At 37.0% G+C, this 20,242-nt stretch overlaps 1 pseudogene; it reads right to left on the bottom strand.

Annotated features, from left to right (window-relative positions):
* Positions 1-18,717: 18,717 nt before the first annotated feature.
* On the bottom strand, positions 18,718-19,308 carry LOC100993399 (large ribosomal subunit protein eL19-like; annotated as a pseudogene).
* Between the last annotated feature and the right edge of the window lie 934 nt (positions 19,309-20,242).

Here is a 20,242-nt window from a genome sequence, read left to right as displayed (position 1 = left end):
TATTTAGTTTTTCAATTGATAAACATGGTATGTTTCTCCATTCATATATATCTTCTTTGATTTCCTTTATCAGTACTTTGAGTTTCCTTCATTTATTGAGAAATTTTAATCACATTGTATTTTTAATTTTGGCATGCACAAATTCATTATTAGATATAAAAATACAGTTGATATTTGTGTGCTTATATGGTATCCTATGAGCTTGCTAACAGACTCTAGCAGTCAATTTTTCCTTTTTTTTGGGGGGGTGAAGGATGATTGCTTGCTATTTTCTATGTATAAGATCATGTTATCTGCAAATAGAGAAAGTTTAATTCCTTCTTTTCCTAGTAAAATGTCATTTATTTCTTTTTTTTTTTTTTTTTTTTTTGCCTTATTCCACTGGCTAGAACTTTCAACATTATTTTGAATAAGTGATAAGGGGTGACATCCTTGACTTGCTCCCCAGCATAGGGAAAAAGTGTTTAGTATCACCATTAAGAATGATGTTGGCTGCAGATTTTTAATATTTTGGGTCAAGGTAAGGAACTTCCTTTCTATTCTTGTTCTCTGAGAGGTGTTTTTTGTTGTCGTTGGTGTTGTTTTATTCATGAAAGGCAGTTGAATTTTGGCAAATGCTTTTCTGCATCAGTTGATATGATCATGTGATTTCTTTTTCTTTAGTCTGTTAATATGGTAGATTACATTGATTCATTTTCAAATATTAAATAAGTTGGAATCATAGAAATAAATTTCACTTGATTGTAGTGTATAATCCTTTCTTTATATTTCTGAAATATATTTGCCAACATTTTGTTAAAGAGTTTTCAGTTTTCATATTCATATTTATATATTTATATTTTCATATATATCATTTTCTTTTAGCCCAGTCTTCTTTCTGATTTTGACATAAAATTAATAACAGATTCATAAAATAAATTGCAAAGTATAACTTCTCATTTATGAAAGAGATTGTTTAAAATTGGTGTTATTTCTACTTTAAATATTTGGTAGAAATGCAAGGGAATCTCCATCTGCGCCTAGAGATTTCATTATTTGCCTTATTTAATTACAAATATATCTTACAATAGTTACAGGGTTATTCCAGCCATCTATTTTATGTCAGGTGAGTTGCAATTGCTTTCATCTTTTTAGGATTATATCCATTTTGTCAAAGTTGTCAAATGTATGTCTATAAAATTGTTTCTAGTATGCAACAATCTTTTGATATCTAAAAGTTCCTTAGTAATACACTCTGTTTTATTTCCAGTGTTTGTAATTTTGCTTTCTCTCACTTTAAATTTCTTTATAAGTCTTGCAAGAGGTCTGCAAACACATTTGCCTTTATGAAGAATCAGTTATTTGTTTCCTTTATTCTTTTTATCTTCCTGCTCTTATCTTTATTATTTTCTTTCTTATTCTTGCTTTAGATTTACTTCCCTCTTCATTTCCTAAGTCCTTTAGGGGGAGTTTAAATTATTGATTTGATACTTTTTCTCTTTTCTAAAATATGAATTTAGAGCTATTAATTTTCCTATCAGTAATACTTAAGCTGTGCCAAACACATTTTAGTATGTGGCATTTTCATTTTCACTCAATTTAACTTTTTTTTTTTAATTTCCTTGAGCCTTCCTTCTTGACTCATGGATTAAGAAGCATATTGCTTAGTTTCCAAGTGTTTGGAGGTTTTCATGTTATCTTTTTCTTACTGATCTCTAGTTTGATTTCATTGTATTTGGAGAACACACTATGCGTGATTTGTTGTTGTTGTTAAGTGTGTGTTAAGTCTTGTGTTATTGCACAAGATATGGTCTATCTTGATTACTTTTAGCACTTGGAAAGACAGTATGTTCAGCTATGTTTGGGTGAAGTATATTCTAAATCTTAATTAGATGGTGTTGATGAATTCTATTAAATTTTTCTGATTTTATAGCTAATTAATTGTTCTATCAATTGTTGAGATATAATGTTGTGTTGTCCTACTATAAATGTGTATTTGTCTGTTTTTACTTTTAGTTCTATCAGTTTTTGCTTAACAGGTTTTCTTTGTTGTTTGGTTTGGTACATAGACAGTTAGGATTACTATATTTTCTTTTTGTTTTAATCCTTTTTATTATACAATGCCTGTATTAGGGTTCTCCAGAGAAACAGAACCAATAGGAAATTTACATACATTACATAAATGTCTACCTTTTTTGTTTTATTCAAGCCTGTTATGGTTTGAGCGTCCCTGCAAAAACTCATATTGAAATCTTATTTCCTAATCCAGCAATATCAGGAGCTGGAATCTTTAAGAGGTGGGGCCTAATGGGAGGCATTCAAGATGTGACGACTCCACCTACATGGCCAGTTTGGTGTTGTTCTTGAGGTCTTGAGTTCTCACTCTCTGAGACTGGATTATTTCTCACAGTAATATATTAGTTAATCCAAGAGCAGGATATTAGAAATCAAGGTTCTTCCTCAGGTTTGCCCCATTTGCCTGTGCCCACTTCCCCTTTGACCTGCCATGTAATGACACAGCACAAAAGCCCTTGCCTAGCTGGGCATGGTGATGAGCACCTGTAGTTCCACCTACTCAGGAGGCTAAGGAAAGAGGATCCCTTGAGCCCAGGAATTCAAGGCTGTGGTAAGCTATCATTGCACCACTGCACTCCAGCCTGGGTGACAGAGCAAGACCCATTTATAAAAATAAATAAATAAATAAAAATAAAAATAAAAAACAAAGGACCTTTCCAGGTGACAGTGCCATGCCCTTGAGCTTCCCAGCCAGCAGAACTAAACAGGCCTCTTTTCTTTATGAATTACCCAGTCTCAGGTATTGTGTTATCACAACACAAAATGGGCTAAGACAAGGCCCTCAAGGGATTGGATGCTGCCCACCCATATTGGTGAAGGCAATCTGCTTTACTCAGTCTATTATTTAAATGCTAATTTCTTCCAGGAACACCCTCACAGATACACCCAGAAATAATGCTTAACCAAAAATTTGGGAATCTTGTGACCCAGTCAAGTTGACACATGAAATTAACCATCCCAATGCCCCTTCCTTTCTCTATTAAATTTTTTCCGATGAGGTTTCCTTTCTCTACTATTAAAGCAGCCACTCTTATTTTTCTTTGATTAAAATTATCATGATATATCTTTTTATACCTTTTTTCTTTGAATCTGCCTATAGCATTATATTTGAAGTGAGTTTGTCATGCACTGCATAGAGAAGATGTATGTAGTAACTCACTCTGCCAACAACTGACGTTTAACAGAAATGTAATTATGATTTGTTAGAGCTTAAGTCTGCTATTCTGCTATTTTACTATGTCTTTCATTTGTTTCTTTGCTTCATTTCTCTGATTTCTTTTACCTGCCTGTAGGTTACTGGAACACTACTTAAAATTACTTTTTTTTTTTTTTTTTGAGACGGAGTCTCACTCTGTCGCCCAGGCTGGAGTGCAGTAGCGTGATCTCGGCTCACTGCAAGCTCTGCTTCCCAGGTACACACCATTCTCCTGCCTCAGCCTCCCGAGTAGCTGGGACTACAGGCGCCTGCCACCACCCCTGGCTAATTTTTTATATTTTTAGTAGAGACCTGGTTTCACCATGTTAGCCAGGATGGTCTCGATCTCCTGACCTCATGATCACCAGCCTCGGCCTCCCAAAGTGCTTGGATTCCAGGTGTGAGCCACCATGCCCAGCCTAAAATTTCATTTTTTAAAACTTAAAATATGTTTGATTGTAATTCTTTGTATAGCTTGTTTTGCTGTTTGCTCTAGATATTACATTATGTATAAGTAACTTATTTCAGTCCACTCATGTTTATTTCACCAGTTTGAAAGAAGTGTAGAAACTTTACCTTCTTTTAAATGTACTCTGCTTTATTTATAGTCTAATTACTTAACAATTTTCCTCTACATACCTTTCAAAACCCATCAGACAGTTTCATATTTTTTGCTTCAGTAGTTAAATTTAAAAATGAAAGAGGAGAACAAAAACATAATATATAAGCTCATATTTTTGCTTAGTGTGTTCTTTCTTCCTGAAGATTTAAAAATCTTTTTGTAAATTATTTCCTTTCAGTTTATAAATGTCCTTTTGTCATTTTTTTAGGGTATGCCTACTAGTGACAAATTGTCTTATGTGTCCTTCATTTGAGAATGTCTTTAGTAACTCTTTATACCTAGTGAGTATCTTCACTGACTTTAGAATTCTGGATTTATGTTTATTTTCTTTCAGTATTTAAAAAATACTGTGTTACTTCCTTCTGGTATGTATGGTTTCTGATAAAAAAAAATTCACTGTCATTTAAATTTATTTTTTCCCAGTAAATAAGCTGTTGTTCTTCTCTGGTGGCTCTCAAGATTTTCTTTTTTGTTACCTTTAGTTTTTAGAATTTTAGTTATAATGTATTGTGGTATGAATTTCTTGGGTGTATCCTGTTCTGGGTTGCTTACCTTCTTCAGTCTCTGGGTATGTGTCTATTGCTAAATATCGGAAGTTTTCAGCCATTATTTATTCAAATACTTTTCAGCTCCACCCTCTGTCTTCTCCTAGAATTCTGATGACATATATATTAGATCTTTTTTTGTCCAGGGCGTTTATTGTCCCACCCACTGATGTTCGGTTTTTATTTTTTCAGTGTCCATTTCTCTCTGTTCTTTATAGTAGGCAATTTCCATCATTCTAACTTTCATTTCATTGATTTTTTTTTCTTTTCTTCCTGGATTCTGCTGCTGAGTCCATCCACTTAAACTTTTAGTTTAGTTATTATATTTTTCAGTTTTAAATTTTCATTCGATTCTTCTTCATATCTTTTATTTCTTTGCTGAGACTTTCTTTGATGATGATGATGATGCTTTCCAGCTTTTTCAATTTTTCAAGTTCACTGATTTTGATTAAAGTGCACCCTGTACTCAATATCTTTGTGTGTGTGTCTGCTGGTGTGTGAAATTTTTTTATTGAGTTGAACCCCAAAGATATTTGTTATTATTGACACAACTTTAAAAAAAACTATGAGTATCTTTTTGTAATTTGAGTTTTCTACTTTTAATTCACATTACGCTTTTAAAAAATAAATTTTAAAAACAGTAAGGAGTCTCATCTGTTCAAAGGTAACTGAATAATTTGATAAGCCTACTGGTAAGCCATCTACTTATCTGTATTTATATAAGAATGTGTGTATTCATATTTCCTTTTTAAGATCTTTATTATTAGAAAATCATTGGTTTCTCTCCTTTCTTTTTTTTTTTTTTTTTTTTTGAGATGGAGTTTCACACTTGTCACCCAGGCTGGAGTGCAATGGCGTGATCTTGGCTCATTGCAACGTTGGCCTCCAGGGTTCAGTCAATTCTCTTGTCTCAACCTCCTGAGTAGCTGGGAATACAGTCATCTGCCACTCTGCCTGGCTAATTTTTTTATTTTTAGTAGAGATGTGGTTTCACCATGTTGGCCAGGCTGGTCTTGAACTCCTGACCTCAGGTGATCTGCCCTTTCTGCCTCCCAAAGTGTTGGGATTACAGGAATGAGCCACTGCATCCAGCCTGGTTTCTCTTGAAGAGATGCTGTTTTATGTATTTCCTTTTTAAAAAGATAATTTCTAAATGTATTTAGATATTTATATAAGATATATTTTATTCCACATTTCACCTAGGAATACCAGTAATAAAATATCTTTTAGTTATTTCCTCAAGAGAGATGAATGGTCATTCCCATGTCAATGTACTTAAAAGTAGGTCCTGTCACTGACCCCAGGACATACAATGTTTGGGACTTGGAAGACTAAGGTGGTTGTATTAGGCTAGCAGAGGCCTGGGTATTCTTGAGAAATGCAAGGAGACTTGCCAGTGATACTCTAATAAATACGGTTTGGTTTCCATTCTCCTTTTTATTTTTTCTCTTTGTCCTCATTGATCTTCCATTTGTACTTGGAATTGCCTGTTAAATAAAGTTTAATGTATATTAATAGGTTAAAGGGAAGAAGAAAGAAAGTATAGACATGGAAAATAATAAAAATTAGAGCTAATGAAAGAAAGTAAAATATTATAAAATAATCTTATATAAAATATACTTTCTTATTTCATCTCAATTCAGTTTTCACCTTTTAACTCTACCTAATTTGCATTTTGACTTGTCTCTCTTCTTCCTACTTCCTTTTCACAATTGAAGACTCTAATAACTAACCAATTTTGGTATTATTTGCAATTGTGAGAAGATCCCAGATTTGAGGATGATATCTTTCAAATTCGTCATGATAACCCAAATACGTGTCTACCCAAGTGTCTAGTTCCCACATTTGAATTAATCAATGCCCCTAGGTTCTTCAACTCTTCATTCACTAACACCAACCTCTTTTATAGGCTCCACTCTAGGTGGCAGCAGGTATCAGGGAATGTAATCAAAGGGACAGGCTGGCAGAGTACTAGTGACCCCAAACAATGTACACAGTAGTAGACAGCACATCGGTAGATGCTGTGTTTGTTTTAAGTCCTGAAGAGTATCTTATTATCAGATAGAAGAGGTGATATAGCATACATCCTTCACACATTGAATATCTCATTTTAATGGCAAAGGCAATCAATAATCTACCTGGACCCGAGAAGCATTCAAGCTTGCAGACTCAACACATATTGTCATCTCAAAACTTCAAGACCTTTTACCCTGTAAGCTTTCTGTATATCTGTCACTCAAACTTCAAAATGTCTTCCCAGATGTCCCAAAACATCCCAAAATACAGCCAGTTGAAACTCATTTACTCACAATTTGTTTCACTTGCCTGTAACACTGTCCATCATAATATAAGTGTCTTTGATGTCTTTTTTTTTTTTGAGACAAAGTCTCACTCTGTCACCCAGGCTGGAGTGCAGTGGCACAATCTCGGCTCACTGCAACCTCTGCCTCCCGGGTTCCAGCGATTCTCCTGCCTCAGCTTCCCAAGTAGCTGGGACTACAGGCTCATGCCACCATGCCCAGCTAATTTTTGTGGGGGTTTTTTGTTTGTTTGTGTTTCTGTTTCTTTTTCTTTTTTTTTGTTTTAGAAGAGACAGGGTTTCACCATGTTGGCCAGGCTGATCTTGAAATCCTGACCTCAGGTGATCCACCCACCTCGGCCTCCCAAAGTGCTGGGATTACAGGCGTGAGCCACCACACCCAACCTATCTTTGACTTCTTATAGTTTTTCTGTTTTGCAATACATCTGTGGTCACAGCAATGTAAATATCCTGTAACCTTCTCAGAATTATCTTGCCAAACTGAGCAATTTTATACAAATATCAATATCCTCCACGTACCTATGACCAAAGGGTCTTCACAAATCTTAGTAAATATATTCTAATTATATGTTAATATATTATACTTTATATGCATTTGTGTATATTTGATTTTAGATTGTTGGCATGTGCTCCGTTTCCCAGAAGTAGATGCAAAGATGAAGTGTGGAGTGTGTAGTAGACAGAATAATGGTCCCCCACAGATATCCATGTCCTCATTCCAGAAACCTGTGAATATACCTAACATGGCAACACACCATGTAGATATGAATAAATTAAAAATGGTGCTATGGGAAGAATATTCTGGATTATCCAGGTGGGTCCAATGTAACCACAAGCATCCTCATAAGAAAGAGGCGGAAAGATCAGAGTGAGAGAAATATTGATGATAGTGGCCGAGGTTGGAGGGGCCATAAGCCATGGAAGGCAGGTAGCCTTTAGAAGATGGACAAGGCAAGGAACCTGATTCTCCCTCACAGCCTCAAGAAGGCCTCTGTCCCTGCCAACAACTTGCCTTGGGAACTTCTGACCTCTGCTTACCAAAGATAATAAATTTGTGTCATTTTATACCACTAAACTTCTGATAATGTGTTACATCAGTGTTATAGTAGGTAGCTAGACAGACATGAGCAGAGCAGGAGGGGGCTCCCCCTCCGCCTGTCCCCCGCCCCACACCAGGAATGTCAGACAACCATCAGGTGATGGGCAGGCGGTTGTTAACTCTCTCTCTAAGTCACAGCCAGTGCCAGGGAAAGGCAATCTCCTAATAAACAGAAACACCCTAAGCTGGTGATCAGCAGCCTCTTGATAAGATCTCAGGACCTGGGTGAGTGGACTCACACATGTGCACTAAGACACAAAATGGCAGAGTTTAACTGGTATAGGGCATCCTAGGGCCATTCGGCTGGTAAGGGAAGAACGCCTCAAGTGAGCATACTCACAACTCCAGGAAACACACTTTGCATGCCAAGTGAGCATGCATACAACTCCAGTAAACATGCTGTGCATGCTCCCCTCCCAAGTGCCCGCAGGCCACTGTGCATGCAGACAGCCCACTGCAAGGGAAGAATCAGAGAAGAAAGAAACCCAAGAACCTGCAGTATGCCAACAAATTTATACGCAGGTTACTCAGGTTTAACCCTGAGTAGAAAGGTTAAACCCCACACTTGATCTCAAGTCACCCGCTCGGCCCTCTTCCAAATTTACTTTACTTTCTTTTCATTCCTGCCCTAAAGCTTTTTAATGAATGTTCCCTCCTGCTCCAAAACTTGCCTCAATCTCTTCTTCTGCCTCATTCCCCTCAGTTGGATTCTTTCTTCTGAGGAGGCAAGAGTTGAGGTTGCTGCAGACCTGTACAAATTTGCCACCAGTAGCAGCAAAAACAGAAAGCAATACAGGCTGCAAAAGTTGATTAGCCAGGAACACCTGTGAAAGGGAGGGAGGAAGCAGGATTGTGCAAAGACAAGCCTGGATCAGTACATTAGGGATCATGGAGCAAGTATCGCCAACCAGAGTGTCCCGCATTACTCTGGTTGGGAGATGACAGAAGTTTCCAACTTCATATCCCCACTGCGTTCAGCAACCAGATAAAGCCTGTCCTGAGGAGACGTAGCCTTGAATGAGGTGGCCCTTGGAGCCTGTAGCAGACCCTCTCATCTGGATGCTGTCTGCTCGCTGTGCTGGCTGGAGTGGGACAGGAAGCCCTTCCCTGGAAAGGAAGAAGTATTGGAAATCTGTCTTCCTTAAGAAAGGCCTTCTTTGAAAATCCAGATGTCACATCACCATGTATAGTCCACTCCACACTGGTCTGGATTCTACAGATATTCCTTTCTTTCCCATTGTGTAACAGCTGCCCTGCCTCCTGGTGGTGAGGGTACATGACCTCTCTGATGACAATGAGTCATCTTGTGCCTGCTGATGCCTAGACACAGGAGCCCAAAATATCCAGGTGGCAACTACAGTTTATAATTTAGTTCTGAAAGGTTTGAATGCATCAGCACTGTCTAGAGTGTGGGGAGAGGACACAGCTCACAGCTGACAGTGCACACATCTGAACAAGGAAGTTGTGTTTTCTATTTGCTGACCGGTTAAGCCCTCTCTCTCTCTCTTTCTCTCTCTTTCTCTCTCTCTCTCTGTTTTGCAAGAGACAAAGTCTTTCTCTTTCATTCAGTATGGAGTGCAGTGGATTAATAGTAACTCAATGCCGCATCAAACTCCTGGGCTCAAGTATTCCCCTCACCTAAGCCTCCTGAGTACTGAGATTATGTGCATATGCCACCTTGCCAGGCTAATGTGTGTGTGTGTGTGTGTGTGTGTAGACAGTATCTCACAATATTGCTCAGGCTGATCTCGAACTCCTAGCCTCAAGCAATCTTCCTTCCTTGGCCTCCCAAAACATTGGGATTTTAGGCAGCCCAGCAATCATTCTCTTAAAAGAATCAGAATTTAAAGGTGGTATTCTTCTAGGGATGGGATACTTATCCCTGAAAGACCGGGGCTGGGAGTGTAGGTGAATAAGTGATCGAGGGACTGGCATAGGCTGCATTACTTTTCATATTTTCTCACCAGAGCAGGACAATGAAACTACCTTGATTTTACTCCTTGCATGTCTGTGGCCTGCTCTTTTTTCATTTATCTCTAGTATGAAATACAAGTATCATTGTTTCAATGCACTATGGGTGAGGTACAAGAGTGAAACTTGAAAGTTTGCTTGAGCCTATTTTTGCGCAGTTGCCTCTTCAGGACCCCTCCCTGAGAGTATTGTCACCCACCCCATTTCAATCCCCCCACCTCTTCTCACCCCACGGAAGCCAGGCTATGAAGACTTAGGGATTTTCAAAGCATTCATCATAACTTTTGCCACTTCTGGAATCCAAATTGCTGCATTTAGATTTTGTGGTTTTTCCAGAATTGATTTTGGATGAGAGAGTCAGTTTGTCTACTCTATTCTGATGGCCATGCCCAGCATATAGACCCCATTACACTTTGATATGAGTATGTCATTATTTTCTTAACTCTGATTCTGATAATATCAAGGATGACAGAGAATATAGACTCTACAAATATCTCTTATTTGGAGTCATAAAGAAAGACTTTATGACTCCAAATCATCACTTTCTCACCCTTTGAAATTGACTGAAGATTGAAGGCAAAAGGATGAGAAAGAGCTGGCATCAATGATAGCCTTAGGGTGAGTTCTCATTTAAGAGATATCTGTAGCGGGCTTATTCAAAGTGGAGACTATGTGGCTTGATTCCAGGTAAAATATGCAACCTCTGCTTGCAAAGAAATAGAACCAAGTCATCTGAGTGCACAGTTCATAATCTCAATTAAATTAATGGGTTGGTTTGTTTAGGTAGAGCAGAGCCAGTGGTGCAGTGTCTTTCTTTAATTATAAAGTTAATAAAGACAGATCATGTTATCAATCGCTCCCATGGAACATAATAGCGCTTTATAACATGAGAAAATTAGAAGTAACTACAATTAAAGGTAAACTTAAAGTAATAGAATTTCTGAGCTCAGTTAGAACCCTGTTAATCTTTTAACAATTTTAATGTCTGAGCTTAACATCTGATCTTGTCTCATGTTAAAATTCTTCTTTGTGAGGTCAAAGCTAGCATGGAACATTTGACTCAACTCCAGTAATTCTTGCTGGCATCTTATTTATTTATTTATTTATTTGCTTGTTTATAAGTCTGAGATGGCTGGATTTCTATAAAGTTTTTTGTCTATTTAACAAAAATTTTTCAAAGTATTTATCAGTTTATTAATCAGACCACATTTAATTTTTACCTTCCTACCAGAAGTTACATGCTATAATAAGAATCGTGTGGAAAAAGAGAAATAAGTTTGCAAAAACCTTATAATATGTTTTCACAAAATAATAGTATGAAAGTCATCCAGCCAGGTGCAGTGGCTTATGCTTGTAATCCCAGCATTTTGGGAGGCTGAGGCGGGTGGATCACTGAGGTAAGGAGTTCGAGACCAGGTGAACATGGAAAAACCCCATCTCTACTAAAAATACAAAAATTAGCCAGGTGTGGTGATAAGTGCCTGTAATCCCAGCTACTCAGGAGGCTGAGGCAGGAAAATCACTTGAAACCAGGAGGCAGAGGTTGCAGTGAGCTGAGATCGCACCACTGCACTCCAGCCTGCATGACAGAGTGAGACTCTCAAAAAAAAAAAGTCATCCAAGATATACTTCCAATGTGTGTGCCTGTGTATTGTTTTGAGCTGAAACTTGAATCTAATCTTCACCTTTAATATACATTTCAGTAGATTTGTTTTTGTTCTACCCTTGCTACACCTAATTCTTACTGAATATTTAATAAAGAGACTGTGGTTACAAACATGCAAATATCTTTTGCCCATTGTTACCTTTTATAATATTAAAAGAGTGGCATCATGGGCATGATTCAGAAACACTGCTACCTTGATTTACTGGATATAGCACAGGCTATTTAGTAAGGCACTCGTAGACTCTAATTTCAGCTTTCGCATTGACTGAACTAGACAAGCTAGTGTCCATGTGTTCATTCTCTGTTTCCTTGAAAAAACGATAATGCTTAACAAGTATGATAATGTAGACTTATGTCATAATGAAGCACATATACAGTAGAGTATCTTACAGAATTACTAATTGTTTGGTAAACAAATTATGAAATTTTCTTTCTTTTTCTTTGTAAAATATATGAAAGTTTGTGAGCCTTTTAGCTTATTTAATCTGTACTAATCATATATATAATTATATAGCATATTTATACTATATTAATCTATTCTTATGCTGCTATGAAGAAATACCTGAGACTGGTTAACATCTACAAAGAAAAGAGGTTTAATTCACTCCCAGTTCCACATGGCTGGGGAAGCCTCAGGAAACTTACAATCACAGCAGAAGGCACCTTTTCACAGGGTGCCAGGAGAGAGAATAAGTGCGTGCAGGGGAAATGCCAGATGGTTATAAAAACATCAGATCTTGTGAGACTCACTATCACGAGAACAGCATGGGGCAAACCACTCCCATGATTCAATAGCCTCTATCCGATCCTGCCCTTGACACATGGGGATTATTATTATAATTCACGGTGAGATTTAAGTGGGGACACAGAAGTGAATCATCTCAATAATTATATATCATATTTATACACACACCCCCCCCCCCGAATTTTTAAAGATCTTTTTAAAAGAATTTTCTGACACAATTTCGAATTGCACAAAATTAAAAATTCCTTTTAATGTGGAATCTGTGACTTTTTCATATTCAGATATATGACAGTGCAAATAAAATTTATACTTGTCCATAATTAGCTACTTAACCTTCTCCAAATGTGTAACATATTTTTACTGATTCTGTGCCTGTTTATCAATCTTCTCCTTTAACAATGCATTTATTATTTTTATTCAGTTACACATATGAGTCCCTTAAAACCTCTGAGGTTTTAGGTGATATTCTTCTTTTATTCATCTGTGTGTTCTGAAGACAATGCTAAAAAGAAGTAGCCATTCAGGGCTCAGTGTAAGACTGAGCACATCTTAAGCTTCTTATATCCTACATCAATTTGAAAATCTTCACTTAAAACTTTATTTTCCCACTACATTTAAATTTGTTTCACTGGCATCACAATTCAAACACTTTTCCAATCTTGGAAACTCTCATAGCCCTCCATTACCATGTTCATCAATTAATTCTGTTATTTTGTCTTTAACATACTGTTACCATCCATGCTATCATCTCTTCAAAATTCTCATGACCTCAGTTCAGCATGTGTTTATATTTTATCTGAATTACTGTATTCATTTCTCTCTGACTTCCATGCTTCTAGCCCATCTCTTCCAATTGCATATACCCTACCAATGACCCTTGAAGAATAAAATTACTTCTCATGGTAGGTAACTTGCCAAGACGTTTGCAAAAGTTTCTCCTATCCCTGTATGCAGCCCTTTTATAATGGGATATTACTACTCTTTTATTTAATGCTTTATTTTCCCAATGCTTGAATCTGGGATCACAGCGTAACTTATTTTGATTAGAGGGAGGTAGCAGAACTGATGTTTTGCAATATCCAAGTTTAGAATTCTTGCACCTTCTGTTTTTGCTGTCTTGGAACACAATGCTGCTATATGAACAAACCCAAACTAGCCTGCAGGAGCATAAAATCATACGCAGCAGAGACACAGTGACCCAACCATGGCCTTCTAGACCAACCACCTTCCATATAAGCCACCATTTCACTAAAGCTACAAAAATGATCGCTGGTAAGACAACCAAAAGAACCACCCTGGACAAGTTGAGCCCAGGACAAATTGCTCTCCAGTACAACCATGAGCAAATAAAATGGTTATTGCTTTAAACCATTAAGACATTAAGAACTGGTGTGGTTTTTACTCAGAAACATAAGTGATACAGAAATTGGTTCCAAGAAATGAGTGTTGCCACGACAAAAATCTAAAACTTGTGACATTGGCTTTGGGATTGGAGGCAAATAGATGCTGCTGGCCAAGACTAGATTGATATCCAGGTTGTCAATGAAGGCCGGCAAAGGAACTTGTTGAAGGCTGGAGAAAGGACAATTTGTGTTATGTATTACTGAACAGTTGGCAAAACCATTATCTGTGATAACTTAGCATATAGAACCCACTTAAAGAACTATATAGACAGAATGTGGAATATGTCACTAGGTGCTTCTATTTACAATAAAGTACTATAAGTGAGTGATGAGCTAAAAAAAGAAAAATTTCAGTTTTCTGGTAGAATAGAAAATAAATATGGGGGGCTTTAATATTTGCTAGTTTGGAAAATAAAATTGTTCTTATTTCTAGACGCTTCAGACTGCAAGAAATTTTCATAGTAAAGAGGTTTTTTTAATAAAGACCAAAACCTGGGTATGACTATGAAAAGCTTTATCAAGACCTGAAAACCATTTAAGGTGGTGCTGAGTAGACAGTCTCAGCCAGGTGAAAGGTTTCTGAGAATATTTAGAATGTTGTTTCACAATACCCAGACACACTACACAAGGTACAGAAAACCAGTCTCTAATAAAATAATTGTGGATCTTACTTTTGACTAATGGAATAACTTATAACCTGATACACAAAATGCCCTGTATTAGTCTGTTCTCACGCTGCTAATAAAGACATATGCCAGACTGTAATTTATAAAGGAAAGAAGTTTAATTGATTCACAGATCCACATGGCTGGGGAGGCCTCACAATCATGGTGGAAGGCAAAGGAGGAGCAAAGTCATGTCTTACATGGTGGCAGGAAAGAGAGCTTGTGCAGAGGAACTCCCATTTATAAAACCATGCAATCTCATGAGACTTATTTATCAACACAAGAACAGTATGGGGGAAACTGCCCCCACGATTCAATTATCTCCACCTGGCCCTGCCCTTAACACATGGGGATTATTACAATTCAAGGTGAGATTTGGATGGGGACACAGCCAAACCATATCACGCCCTCAGTGATTACAAAGGAGTTTTCCAAATTGGACTAAAAGGGACCAAGAAATATTAAAAGGAAAAGGTTTTGGGTGCTCAAGCTTCTATGAGTTGGACACAGTTTAAGAAAGCTTTTTAGCTTCAAATAAACAACACACAGTCCATTTCTTATAAATATGAAACAGTGTATCAGAGAACAGAGCAAAGATCCAGATGATTTGCCAAGAACCATGAAAGATATGTAAGAAACCACATCTGAGGATAATGACTTGATCCTTATCCAGGAGAACCCCCTATCCCTGCAATATGAGGACCTTGCAATGGATGCCTGTCTGGGTTTCAGAACTGCCATGCACCAACTCACTGTCCTTGGGGAGTGCAGTGCTGCCTTGGGAGAATCTCAGTTGAACCTGCAGGTGAATGAGAATACAAGGAGCAGAACAAAACAGACCAGGTTCATTTCATTGGATCAACCAGTAGAGCCATGGAGAGTTATGTGAGTGACCCTAGGCAAAAATCAAAAAAAGAAAAAAACAAAACAAATACTGAGCCCATCATAGATTACTGTACCATAGAATTACAAACAGACAAAATAATTCTTGTTTTATGTCACTTAAGTTTTAAAGTTTTTTTTTATTTTTTTATTTTACTTTGAGTTCTGGGACACATGTGCAGAACATGCAGGTTTGTTACATACTTATACATGTGCCATGGTGGTTTGCTGCACCTATCAACCTGTTTTCTAGGTTTTGAATCTCGCATACATCGGGTATCTGTCCTAATGCTCTCCCTCCCCTTGCCCCCCACCCCCCTACAGGCCCTGGTGTGTGATGTTTCCCTCCCTGTGTCCATGTGTTCTCATTGTTCAACTCCCACTTAGGAGTGAGAACATGTGGTGTTTGGTTTCCTGTTCCTGTGTCAGTTTGCTGAGAATGGTGGTTTCCAGCTCCATCTATGTCCCTGCAAAGGAAATGAACTCATTCTTTTTATGGCTGCTTAGTATTCCATGGTATATATGTGCCATATTTTCTTTATCCAGTCTATCATTGATGGGCATTTGGATTGTTTCCAAGTCTTTGTTATTGTAAAGAGTAAACGTACGTGTGCATGTGTCTTTATAGTAGAATTATTTATATTCCCTTGGGTATATACCCAGTAATGGGATTGCTGGGTCAAATGGTATTTCTGGTTCTAGATCCTTGAGGAATCGCCATACTGTCTTCCTCAGTGGTTGAATTAATTTACACTTCCACCAACAGTGTAAAAGCGTTCCTATTTTTCCACATTCTCACCAGCATCTGTTGTTTCCTGACTTTTTAAAGATTGCCATTCTAACTGGCATGAGATGTTATCTCATTGTGTTTTTGATTTGCATTTCTCTAATGACCAGCGATGATGAGCTTTTTTTCACATGTTTGTTGGCCGCATAAATTTCTCCTTTTGAAAAGTGTCTGTTCATATCCTTTGCACACTTTTTGAGGGTTTTTTTTTTTTTCTTGTAAATGTGTTTAAGATCCTTGTAGGTACTGGATATTAGCTCTTTGTCAGATGGATAGATTGCAAAAATTGTCTCCGATTCTGTAGGTTGCCTGTTCATTCTGATGATAATTTATTTTGCTCTGCAGAAGCTCTTTAGTTTAATTAGATCTCATTTGTCAATCTTGGCTTTTGTTGCAATTGCTTTTGGTGTTTTAGTCATGAAATCTTTGCCTATGCCTATGTCCTGAATAGTATTGACTAGGTTTTATTCTGGGGTTTTTAGGGCTTTAGGTTTTTCATTTAAATCTTTAATCCATCTTGAGTTAATTTTTGTATAAGGTGTAAGGAAGGGGGCCAGTTTCTATTTTTTTGAATATGGCTAGCCAGTTTCCCAGCACCATTAATTGAATAGGGAATCCTTTTCCCATTGCTTTTTTTTTTCAGGTTTGTTGAAGATCTCATGGGTGTAGATGTGTGGTGTTATTTTTGAGGTCTCTGTTCTGTTCCATTGATTTATATATCTGTTTTGGTACCAGTACCATGCTGCGTTGGTAACTGTAGCCGTGTAGTATAGTATTGCTCATTGCCAGAATTAGTATTTCCTATATTTTCCCGTGCAATCATCAAAATATACCGGTTGACTTTTCTTCATCATAGAGCTAAATGTCCCATTACCCACAAGACCACTCTGACATTGTAATTCACCCATTCAGTGAAATATACCCTAATGTGTATATTGTCATTATTATCTGCCTGGTAAAATATATAACTTTGTTATGTGAATATCCAATTGGTTCAACTCATAACCTTTGAATTGGTGGCAATAAAATTTCTATAATTTAACATGAGTATAAAAGAATTCTTTTGAGTTAAACCTACTACATTCTTCCTGTAACACAACTATATTTTCTTCAATTATCTTTTTACCACATGCTGAGTAAAATTCCTATTCTATTTCCATCATGTCATTAGATCTACTTTCCATTTAACTTTGATAATAACAAAAGAGTCATGTTCCTAGATTTCAAATTCTCAGTCTTTCTATACTACAAATATTGAGAGGGTTTTTGTAGGTCATCAGTTCTCTTAACTGTCTCTATGTTGATGACATCTAAGCACTGCAAAGATAGTGAGGGAAGCACTAGTTATAGATCCTCTAGCTTAGGAAATTACTATCTACTGCAGTCCATCAGTGTCCCTTTAGAAAGCCTCCTTAATCAAAACAGTAAGTAACTTGCAGACTGGTAAAAGCCACTTTCAACCAGCTAAATCATGACAATAAAAATAAATTCTTACATGGTTGGTGAAGTATACTGTTTATAGTAAGACAGATGCTTTCTCTAGCTTATTTGAAAAAAGAGCAGCATTTTTTTTGTGTTTGTTTCTGTTGATGGGTGTATCCAGCCATAAAAGATGCACTTTCTTGTATTTACCATTTCATTCTGATAATCATCACCAACACAGTGAACTGAGAAATGCAAGTTCTAATTTGAATATTTTTGAAAGCAAATTAAAAACAAAGTTTGATCTTTTTTAGGCCATTAAGATAAAATGAAAAATACAGCTTATAAAAATACTTCATTAAGCAAAAAGATAGAAAATATAATCTACAAATAGTCACTGAAACTAGAAGCTTATCAGTAATCAGACTGTATTACACAAGAGTAAATGAAGTAACTCTGTAGATTTTCAATCTGAGAATACATAGCCAGAAGACAGCAATTTAAACTGAAGGCTGTTAACAACAGACTTTAAAGTATAGCTACTACAAAGAGGTATTTTTCGATTATCCCTTTGAAGTTGTGATCCAGCTATCAAACATTTTGAAGAGTATTGTTCATCTGTAAAATAGAATGATCTCAGGCAAAAACAGCAGGAAATTCAAACATCAATTCTAATTTTTTTTTGCTCAAAACTTTAGACTATAGAAATGACAATTTTGTTGTCTGAATTCTTCTGTCTCACCAATTCTCAGAAAAATATTATATTTCAAGTAGAAATCATCAGGTATAATCATAAAGGGAAAATATGTCAATATTTCCTTATAACGCTCGCTCAACTAAGACATTTAACAGCAAAATTGTATTTATTCATAGCAGTGAATGGCGATTTGGGGAAAGATTACACAGAAAATCTGAAGATAAACTGAAAGCCATCTGTATCCATTCAAAATACTTTGGGTAATTATATGTATAAACTGTACACTAGCATTAATGTAATTTGCACCTTGCCTATGAGGGGAGATAGTGTTTAATAATTGAAATGCAAGTAATGACTTCCTCACAAAGTGGAATTATATAATATCTTTAATTTATAGAGATGTGTGTGTGTTTGATAAGCAGTACACCTTTTCGTAGGGAAACCAAGTTTGTACTTAGAAAATCGGCGAGCCTATTTCTATAAAGTGCATTGGTACTTCATGTGGACTACAGGAGAATATACAGAATTAATAGTCACTATTATTATGTACCACTTTTTTCTTAAGCAGATAAAGGCTTGTTTTATTTTAATGGCTGATCTGTGTAATGATGGAGGCCAGTGTGTACAGACTAAGGGGGAGCTTTTATTTCTTGATCTCTTCCTCCTTGGACAAAGTATGGATTATCTCCTTCTTCTCGGCCTGGAGACGCTCTTCACAGCACTTGCGTGCTCACTTGGTCATAGACCAGCTGGCCTCAGCCTGGTCAGCCAGGAGCTTCTTGCGGGCCCTGTCTATCTTAGCTTGTGGCTGTGTTCCCTGAGAATCCACTTGTTTTTGAACACATTCCCCTGCACCTTCAGGTACAGGCTGTGATACATGTAGCAATCAATCTTCTTAGATTCACAGTATCTTCTGAGCAGCAGGTGCAGAATCCTCATTCTCCTCATCCACGTGATCTTCTCTGGCATTCGGGCATTGGCTGTACCCTTTTGCTTACCTATGCCCATGTTGCCTGCCCTTATGGCCGGCCAAGGTATTTTTCCAGCATTGAGCCTGGGAATGGACAGGCACAGGCTTAAGGATGATCAGCCCATCTTTTATCAGCTTCCGGATCTGCTGACGTGAGTTGACATTGGCGATTTCACTGGTCTCACCGGGATCCAACCAGACCTTCTTTTTGCCGCAGCAGAGGATGCTAGAGGGGAGCCTCTTCTGAAGCCTGAGTATACTCATGGCGGTGGCTCTAGCAGTGAAAGGGACATACCACTTTCTAGAGATTTTAATATCTCTGGCAGCCAGAAATACTGTCTCTTTCTTAGCTCTGAATACTTAACATTCGTGGATATAAAATAATTTTTATTTGTTTTCTAATGCCCTAATATCTTAAATGCATAGTCACCCAAAATGAAGAAAACTGGTTTGAATAAGCCAGCTGGAGTTAAGAAGACATAACCAGCAATCAAAGATTTTCTAGAAATAATAAAGCAGTAATTACAATACATGAGTGTAGGGGCAGCAAGGCTCTACCTCTATCCTCTCAGGGTCTTGGCTGGGTCTGATAATTAAATTGATGTAAAACAGATTCACAGGAGGAAGGCATAGAAATTTACTTCATGTAAATTTCATGTGGCATCGGCACCCTTATAAAGAAATGAAAACCCCAAAGAAGCAGTTAGAGTCAGTTACCTGTATACTGAGTGAAACAAAGAATGGTAAACTGAGAATTTGATAAGACAAAGGGGCTTAGGTGAGAGTCTTTACTTGGACAGATAAGGGTTAGTTTGACAAGGTTTGCTGTTGTACAGAATTCTCTCGGCCTCACCTTTCCATCTTTGATGATAAGACCATTGCCTTTTTTCTAGTATAGGAAGGATACATTTTACATAAGAATTTCATCTTTAACTTTTAAGACACAGAGCAAAGGTCAGAGTGATCCTCTTGTACCTGTTGTTTTTCAAGTTCCTTTAATTGAAACAAACAATAACCAAGGTGGCATTTTTTTAAATTAAATTTTTAAGTTTATAATTGACACATAATAATTGTACATATTTATATGGTACACTGTAGTATTTCTTTTTTTCAGAAATACATGTTGTATAATTCAAAGAGATATTAAATTTTATTTATTAATTTAGATTCAGGGGTAAATGTGCATGTTTGTTTCATG

The sequence above is a fragment of the Pan paniscus genome, chromosome 3 (genome assembly GCF_029289425.2).
Source record: "Pan paniscus chromosome 3, NHGRI_mPanPan1-v2.0_pri, whole genome shotgun sequence".
NCBI lineage: Eukaryota > Metazoa > Chordata > Mammalia > Primates > Hominidae > Pan > Pan paniscus.
The sequence above is the reverse complement of the archived record's forward strand: the minus strand, read 5'-3'. Positions and strand labels throughout refer to the sequence as shown.